Genomic DNA, 10,059 nt, shown 5'->3' with positions numbered 1-10,059 from the left:
ATTCCTTCAGTTCAAGAGCAGGGAGGGCAAAAATTTGCAACAATTCCAATCTCCTGGCCTGGTTGTATTAATAAGCCAAATTAAAAAAAATAGTAATAGCAATAATTACCCAAAGACCCTAAAATTATGCATTTATTAAGTTATGTAATATTTTGTAAGATAAACTGGAGTGTATTGGAATAATTTCTCCCAGCAGTGGAATTTAATCCTTTAGAAGAACAAAGCAACTGTCTGTTTTGCAAAATTGCACAAGAGGCAACTATTATATTAACAGTTTAGGACAGGAATCAAAGAACGTAATTTCCAAAAAAAGGTTCACCCAGAAATCTGGGAGGCAGAAGTTGTCTTCAACACCTGGCCTTTACGCCACAGATGTGAGCGGCAAAAGGTTCTGCAGGCTTTAGGAGGAGCCAAACCAGCCTTGAGCTGAGCTGTGAGTTGCACATTGGAAGGCTCCATCAATACTCTTGCATTAAAAGCAGCGGTTTCCTCCTTCCCGTTACATATTTGTTAAGTGTGTGATTTCTTTTTATATCACTTTTGGTTGACAATCTACTTCCACACTATACAAATATGTTGTGTTTATTCCTAGAAATAAAAATACTTAACTACTGAACCTGTATTAAAATATCTTTCAGAGCACTTATTAAAAATTTACTGGATTGTTTTAATATCACTTTTGAATATTTGTTCTCTAAAGGAACAGTAAACATCAAGAAATCTTATTTCCAAGTGTAATCTCTGTGGGGACCCACCGACATACGAATTTCTTGTATAGTTTGGGTTTACAGCACTTTGAAACAGAAATATTCAACTTTTTTCTTCAGACAGATGCTGCAGTGAGAATGTACATCCTCTCATGCTGCTCCAGGAGCACTACTGCTCTTCCTTCACAGTGTCAGCCCACCTTAGCAGAGGTCATGAACTGCCTTCCCCAGACAATTTTACCATGATTGTTCTCAAACATGAAATTTTAATCCTCGCCTTCAGGACTGACAGCAGCAAAGAAAGTATTAATTTCATAGTGAAACAAGAAAATGAGATTTACCACTTTGTGGGACTCTTCCTGGACATTGTGTCACTGGAGCTGCAGCACTGGAGACATCCAGAAGACTACTCTGGAGACAGCACTGTCACTTACAGGGTAGCAGATAACTCCTGTCATTTTCATTCCTAGTGGAGCTACGACACCATCCAAAGTCTCAGACACCTGAGCCTGCAAGGTACCCTGGCAACTTCTCCCCTGCACCCTGGCCAGTGGTTACATGGCAGCCAAAGCTGCTGCTCTCTTTTTAGTCAGCCCTAACGTTTTACAGGATAGTGAGTCTTAGTGGGACAACTTCTTTTGTTTTTATTCATAGAAAGTCTCCAAGACCCCAGAATAGATAACAGGACTTAGAGAGGAGGATGAGTAATTCAGTGGGTTGTATTTAGTTAGTGAATAATGATATCCTTGCTGAGGGAAGCATGTTTTCTATGTTTATTCCTTGGTTGACAGCAAACTGCCTATAATTATTGTTATTGTACAATTACAGAGCAGGGGGACAGGAAGGGGTAGAGTTGATGAGATTAACTAATTAGACTTCTGGCGGACACATGAACAAGCTGTGAAGGGAAAAAGCTATTCAGATGAACACAGTGACTGAAAACCAGCCTTCAGTCCTCCTGCTAGTCCTCATTGCCCTGGCTTCCTGAGATCATCTATTTCGGTCTAAACACTGATCTGTGCCACACATTAAACTATTTGTTCGCAATAACGCTCAAATAGATTCCACACTGGGTATGATGGGTTGCCTGGCAACTTAAATTCATTTAGCAAAATTTAATTTCCTTTACATTATTACTTTTATTCTATAACATGCAGGGCCGAGTAACAAATTCTTACATTTTTCTACCAAGAAAGGATTTAATTTCTGTTAAAACTTTCCTTTGGAGTGAACATAAAAGCAACTAGAAGAAAGGAAGGAGGGAGGGAGGTGCAATATAGACCAATGTTTTGACCTAGCTTTAAGTTAGAGCGAAGCAATAGAATGTCACAGTATGCTAATTATTTAATCAACCCACATCTTCTCTGCTGTTCATGTATTATTCTATCAATCGAACACCATCTGCCCTCACAGAAAAATGTTCCTGCAACATACAGAATATTTAGCTGACATGCAACTATCACCATGTTCGCACTAGAAAGTCATGAACCTGAGAAACTCGAGGAGCTTTGGGACATTCAAAACATCTCCAGCTCTTTCTTGGACTTCCTCTGGAGAAAATTACGGTTTCCATTTAAATTTCAAATAATGAAATAGTTTCATTAATGGCTTTGAATGCAAATAGGAAGCTGAGCTTTGGAATCCAGTGTTCCTTTTAATGAAAAATTTCTGTCACTTGGAGAAGCGTGGGAAGCAGCAGCAAGAGAGGGAGAGGAGGTGGCTCTGGCTCCTCTTGTCTGCTCCACTCAAGTGGCAGTTCCCCCCGGGGGGGCCCCCAGCCACCAGCTCGGGCTGGCACCTAGTGCTCTTCTCCCTGGGCAGGGACCCTTTGGGGACCTGCCTCATATTCCCTGGGAGAAGGAGCCTCTCGCTGTATTACTGCTCATCTCTCACCTCGCCAGCAAGTCTTGGCAGGATATGCATTTCATAAGGTAAAGAGAGAATTCCTGTCTCAAACAGGAAAACAACTAGCTTTGTCAATGAGATCCTGGTAAAATACTCTGTGGAGAGGATTTTAGAAAAGTTGTTCAGTAAACATACATTATAAAGGGATGTTTACCTCAAATAGATAAAATGAAGTATAAAACCTTGCTAAGTGCAATGAGTAACATAAAACCTATGCCAAAGGAGGATAATATTACTTACGTAACTGCATTTTATTTTTTTAACTACTAAAATAGACAATTGTGAAAATTCATCCTAAATTTCTCAAGTTGGAAGTGCAGCACAGTTGGCCTCTTCATCATTGTCCAATCAAGCTGCTGTTAAGGAATCCCAACCAGCTCTCCAAGTAAACAGGTACAAGGATTGCCTGTGCTACAAGAAATATCAAGTGCAGAGACAGCCAAAATGTCTTTGGGTGCTATTTAGAAACAGTTTTTGGAAAAAAGCCACTATCTTTAGTTACTAGATCAGTTAGTAGGCTAGTTGCTAGATGTTGAGTCGCTCCCTCATCCCTTTCTGTCTCAAAGCCCAGTATGGAGCATGTAAGTCCACACCTTACCTGCCAGAACAGCCAACGGCCTTACAGCAGTGTCCCGTATACCGGTGAAGGGCTGTCAGTAAGGCAGGGATGGATCCACCTACCAGAATGAAAACACTGGGCCCCAACGCCTCTGCTGTCCTTACCCTGGATTCCTTGGAGCAGGGCCAGGGATTTCCAGTGGGACTGGAATTTGGCCCAGTGTGCCACAGTTCCATAAAACACAACTGTCTATTGGTTAAACAACGCCAAACATGTCTCAGCCAGTTGCCTGTTTACTGACTACCGAGAGAGGGGAAAAAAAAAAAAGCTCTCGGATGCTGTTGCTTGGGTTTGTAGGATGTAGGACATATTAATTATGAACAAATGAAATGATCACAAAACAGAGGTGAGCCATGGAACTCGGTTTGGCTGTAGTGTTTGGTATATGAAAAAAGTGACAGCACAGGGCTCGATGAACATAAATCCTGCATTAAAAATAAATTATTTTGTTATCTAGTATCTATTTGCTTAAGACAGTGGTTCGCTTTCTTCTGCTCTATGAGATAATGGACTATAAAATTGGTTAAATTATTGTCCATTTAGCACAGTAAAGGAAGAACCCTGGTTCATTTGGTCAGCAAAAAGCTGTTCTGTTAAAAATGTCTGTTCTTTCCTCGAAACAGAGAAGTCCAACAACGTGAGGCGGTGTTCACTTGGGAAATATTGCCGAGGCAATTGCAGCAGGATGGTGGGGAGGTGAGCGCTTCAAACAGCGGCGTTCCCTGGGGCTTCACCCACCTGACTCAATTCAAGCTCTTCAGGCACCTCTTGGGCTGTGCCACACCAAGGCACCCTGGGACCGTGGGCACCGGGGTCTGTCCCTCCCCTGGGGCCCTTCCAGCCCTGGGACACCCGTGGAGGAGAGCAGCAGGGTGGGGGCTGAGCCCTGGGGTGGGGCAGAGGTGGTAGAGCCCGCTGGTGCCCTCAGGGCCCTGACCACTCTCCCATTTCAAAGCAGACAAACACAGACCGCCCCCCTCATGTCTCCCACCCCCCCAGCACAGACGTGCAGTTTTCCTTCCCATGGCAACGCGTGCAGCAGCAGCTTTGCTTCCGTTGATGCCAAGAAGGCAGCAGCGTTCACACAAACACCACGTCCCCGAGCAATCAGTTCCTGAGCCTTTGTACATCTCCATTAAAATATTTCTCCTAATTTTGAACTTTAATTTTCTTTGTTGTTTATCCTATCCACCATAAAAAGCAGATGTTCCTGCTCTCTGCAATAGGATTTTATGCATTTGAGGACTTAAGCATTTCACAGTCACCTCTTACTTTCCAGTCTTCCCTGGACTAATTGGCTCAAACCTACTCTGAATGGAGTATCCCAAATTAGATGGATACTCCAGGCCAGACAAGGTCTGATATTTTTGAGTAGACAGGATGGATTACTTCAGAAGTCCTAAAGATGATACTCCTAAAAAAGTAAACGACTCTGAATTATATTTATATTTTCTCAGTATCATCATACTGTGGACTCCTGTTTAATCTGTGGTCCACAATAGCACACTGTTTTGTGTTTTTGCAGGTCTTTTTGTTAGGTAGATTTTTGTTACTCTGTACTGTGCATTTGATTATTCCAGCCTAAGACCATGATCATGATCTTGTCCTAGTTGAATTTTTTTTTTCTTCCCCAGGCCATTTTTCCTATTTGTTGATAACATCTTGAATTCAAATCCTGCTCTTTAAAGACCTTGAAGCTTCTTATCATTTTCAAATGTGATAACCGTAGGCCTTTGTCCAGCAATGGCTACTAAGAAACCCATTAAAAGACTTGCTCCAGAAGGACTACAATGGAAAGCTTGTAGTGTAACGTCTGCTGCCACCACTGCTCTCCAAGGATGTTACCCATTCAGCTTGGCAGCAAACCCCTCCCTCAGGCCTTTCAGTGTTTTCCTAGCTTTTCTAATAGGAATGTTGTGCCACACTGCCATAGCCTTGCAATTCAAGCTAGAGAGCATCTGTGGCCTCTTCTCTGACCACTCTTTCCTCAAAGGAAATGAGCTGGGTGTGATGTAGGTTGGGTTTTTTTAATCAGTCAGTTCTCTTATAGGTGATTTTAAACTGTTTGGGGAATTTTTCCCAAGAGTTTTGAGCTGATGCAAACCGCTTTATCATTCTCTAATTCTGCTCTGCTTCCACCAGATACACATCTTAAAGACAGGCACCATCTTAGCTGTTCCCAATCTGCAGGTATCTTGCCTGTCCATAGCAAGGTTTCAGAAATCCTGCGTCACCCCTCTGTGTATTCTGGGACACAGTTCACCAGGCCTGGTCAACCTTAAAACCTTCTGCTTAAGCCTTCCTTGTCTCAGGCTCACCTTACCCCTTTGCCAGTAGCAGTAGCTGCACGAGCTGCTTGTTCCTCGTAACTCTCTTTCAGTGAGCACAAATGCAGAACAGGCATCAAACACCCAATTCCTCTGTGTCACCTGAAGATAGCGCTTCTTCTCCATTGAGAAACAGGCCAAACCTTTTCCTGGCCTTCCTTACTACTACTGAGATAATGACATTTTCTTGTAGTGAGTATCTTTTAATAATTGCAGGGGATAAAATATGACCTCCAAAGGAACTTTTGAATACCCTCCTGAGAGCTGGTTTCAAGGGAGATTATTTCCTGAAGGCCTCAGCTCAAGAAAGCAGCCTGGAGAGATGAACAAAGCAAGGGAAAAGCAAAATAATCATGTAAAATTCAGACCCTGTTGAGCACCTCCCTCTCTCACCTAAAGCATGCAAGAGAAGATGTTCAGTGTAGCCATTTCCCTGCTCCCAAGACAGTGACTAGAGGCCAGAAAAGTCTCCAGGGCGCCTAGCCTGAGCCACAAGAAAATATGAAAGAAAGAGTTTGTTTTAAAGGTAGTAGAAGGGGAAGAAAAACACACCCCACCCCACATTTCTTGAACTTGCCTTAATGACAGTGAGATGTTTCCTTCCCAGCGAAAGCTAACTGCTACTCTTGACACGCCTGATGTCAGCTGGAGGAACAGATGGCTCAATGGTTCATTTCAAACTGTTCGCTCAGCCAAACAGCACAAATTGCATTAATTGCCTCACAGTACGAGCAGAGCACGGAGCACTTCGCGTGTCCTAGCCGTGAATCACTGAGACTTCTCATCATTATTCACATTTGACAGGTCAGTCAGGAACTTAATCCGCATGCTGGGAGCGGTGGGGGTAGAGAGAGCACACCACCACAAGAAAACGCCTGAGCTGAGCACTCTGCAGGTAACAGATCTCCAAGGGCTGATTTGGCCTTCGACTTTTGCCTTGGCACTAAAATGGCTTCCTCAGCACAGTGCCACTTTCCAAGGTATAATTTCTCAACACAAGAACGTACACAATAACACACCTACTGACTGGCTCCAGGGAGCAGGAGGAACAAGACCCGGTTACTGACCTTCTTCTCGTGTCCACACTGAGACCAGGAACACCTTAAACGCACTGGAGGCACGTCTATAGTCTACCCCTTGCTTTGCCCCTTCCTGGGGCAAAGGTAGCTTACACATCATTGGAGGTCTTAGTAGGCCACCTGAGAGAAAGAGGGTGTCCCAGAACCTCCCAGCCAGAGTACCTGGGGAGGGAAACCACGAGAAGAGACTCTCTGTGCCTGCCTTCAATGAGCCCCTATATCCAAGAACTGAAAAAAACGATGGAGCCAGAGTTCGAAACAAGTTACACCAAATATCTCATTTTTTTGTTTCTATAAGCTGGGAGTTTAATTTACTAGTACACATGTGCATGAGCACCTGGAAAGTTCATGCAGAAGGTGAGCTCAAGCAAAGAGCTCTCCTTTAGGTTTGACTGCTCTAAACCTTACCTAATAAAGTGATTTATTAGATGCTCCGAGTCCTGACACCTTGTTCATCACTTGCAAATGCAAGGCGGTAGCATTTCACCCACTGAAGACACTACATTTCTTCTGACCAAAGAAAAAAAGATTGGCAAATTATCACAAAAGACCAGAAGTTTAAGGACACAGCCTTCTAGCTAATACGATCACTAATGCTTCTCTGTTACCTACTGAATATATATTCTTTATTTCAACAATATTGGTAAAATACAATACTGGGAAAAGACTAACCTTATTCTCCCACAGGCTGTTGAGATTCGTGCTGCAGAACTTACAGGCAAGTCCTGCTGCTCTTTGCTTCCCTCTGCTTTAGAGGTAGCAGAACCGCTGTGGGTTTTACCGTTGGGGCAAAATTTCTGCACCGCATCTGCATGCATTGCCAAATTCTGCTTGAGCCCCTCCTGCAGGAAATGAAAAAAGCCCAGCCCCATACATACAGAAAAGCAGATGCCCCTGCTGTGCTGCAGCCCTCCCCAAGTCACAAGTTGACAGTATCTCTGATTATTGTAAATGGATGACAGCTGAGGGCTGGTTCTTTTGCACCACCCCTGCTTGGTGGAGGCTCTGTCTGTAGCCTCCTTCGTAGCCCTGTGCTAACCTCAGATCCCACACATTTCTAAAGGAGAAAGGACCTGCACTGCTATCCTCTCTTAAGCACAAGTCAACAGAAAGGAAAGGATATCTAGTTGTATCTGACTGAGGAAAAAAGGAAGGATTCAGGGCTCTGCTCATGTGAAAGTTACTTTACGCCATTAATCACTTTGCCTTTCACAAAGTTTAGGGAAAAACCCCTGGATCTAAGCTTGTTCCACTCTCTGTCTATTCTGTACCTCTAAAAGAGGTGCAGCAAAATTCCTAGAGTCAAGCCTTCTCACACTGGGAAGCTTTGCTCTTGGTGCTCTGTACCTTGCTGCTTCGGTCAAGCTGTCTTGTTCACCCTTTCCTTACACTGATGGCTGTTTCTGCACCACCAGAAACACCCCATCCCCTGGTCCTCGCAGCACTACCATTACTGTGGAACCTCTTCCAGTAAACAACAGAGAGTTACCCTAGTATATTTTCCCACTCAGAAGTAGCTTGTGTGGTGCATTTAGGCGCTCAAATTTTGAGCGCTGTCATTTGGACTCTCGTCTTCTGAAACAGAACCTTATCATGCTTCTGACACCTGCTTCAGTTCTCCTCTTCCCTGAGGACAAGGCAGCCTCCTTTGTGCCTATGGGCTCCCTGTCTCCCACGAACTAATTCCACCAAACACACCCATGCCCACATTTAAGGTGAGCTGTTTCACAAAGCTTGTAGGCACTTGGAGAGCTACTGCACTGCAACACGATCTCTGAATGATCTCTCCTTCCTTTGGCCTCAAGCAAGCAGCCTCTGAAGCTGCTTGTAGCAGGAATTAGTTCAGACACTAATTTATTCCTTTGGGCTTCTTCCTGGTTTAGCTACATTTTACCAGCATGTAACTGCATCCCACCCAACCCCGCTCACAATACCAACACTGGAGAAGGGGAGCAAGAACTGAAGCACAAAGCAGCCTGGAAGACCTGGAATGGCAGAAGGAGATGGTGTTTATTACTGCCGGCTCTACCCCTGCTCTGGGACACAATAACAGGCAGCAGAGCAGCAGTAAGTCAAGCTACAGACCTGCAACTTCAACCATTGGGGTTTTTGGTTAATTTAACCACGTCCTTTAACGTAACAGGGAAAGAGTGAGACTGTGCTTAGGAGCAGATAGTTTTAAGTCATAGCACTGTGTTCAGCTGTCCGAGAAAGAAGCATTGTCAGAAAACCTGGCTTATTCTCCAGCTACTCAAGTTTTCTGTCAGCAGTGGCTGTGCTAGAAGAACCCACAAGGTCTCTTTTACAAAGGCACCCCCTGACTGATCATCTGTTGCTTGATGCTCCAACGGTCTTTTCTGGACAGTCCTACCACATTGACCTCAGCCCCAAACAGCTCCAAGGCCAGGTATGTCCCACTCCTTTCAAATTCTTTCCTAGGCTAAAGGAGTATGAATTATGTGATTAAACTAATGAATAGGGGGAAGTGCCCACACCAACACACAGACTCATGTTGGAGAGGGAAATTTAACAGTTGATGCTGCAGAGACAGCTGGTAGAAGAGATGGCACTGAAGTAACTTAGAGCCTTTGCTGTGATGAGCTGCTACGATCCTTCCAGCCTCACCAAACACTTACTTTGTTTAGAAGCCCCCAATGAAGGAACTTCTCAAAGACCTTGAAAAAGTCCAAATAAAGTGTATTAACTCGTTCCCATTTATCCATTTTATGTCTTTGCTCATGAATCAGTACAAAACTGATGCAGTTTTCCTGCTTTGATTAGAAAACCCCTGCATTATTAAAGCTAAATATTAATTCTTTACCAACCATTAATTCAATGCAATGTGGGCTTTTGAAACCTGACAGCCAGGGCAAGGAAATGACATGGAGATTGCTGCGTCTTACCCAGTAACAGCAAGGCACTGGCAATGGTTTTTCAGTTATGGTCCCTGCTACCAAATTCCCCTGATGTAAGAGGGTAAAGGAGGGGCTAATAATAGCCCTTACAGCATCCTTATAAACCTCTGTTTTAGAAATTCTGGGAATGTCTCTTCAGATTTATGCCTCTATCAGCGGTGAGAGTTTGACCCAGGAAATGTGATGTCACCTGTTTTGGCCAAAAGACTAAGGCCAAATTTCTGTTTTCAGTCGCAGTGACACAATTATGCTGTCAACTGCTCCAAGGTTACCATCCTATTTTTGTCCTCTGTCTTGTTTCTCTGTACCTTACCTTGATCTCCCTCACGTCCTTTGCTGAAGGCTTCTGCATCTCTCTTACATAATCAAATATTTATTTCCTAAGTACCGCTCAATGTTACGACCATTTCACCATCTCCATTTCAGGTAACTCATTCACAGTACTAGCTCCTGCCTGTTTATCTATCCAAGAGTTGGTGGTCTCAGCCCAACTCCCAGTTCACCTGG

This window comes from Leptosomus discolor, chromosome 2 (assembly GCF_034619465.1).
Source record: "Leptosomus discolor isolate bLepDis1 chromosome 2, bLepDis1.hap2, whole genome shotgun sequence".
In the NCBI taxonomy this organism is placed as follows: Eukaryota; Metazoa; Chordata; class Aves; order Leptosomiformes; family Leptosomidae; genus Leptosomus; species Leptosomus discolor.
This window is presented reverse-complemented; position numbering follows the sequence as displayed.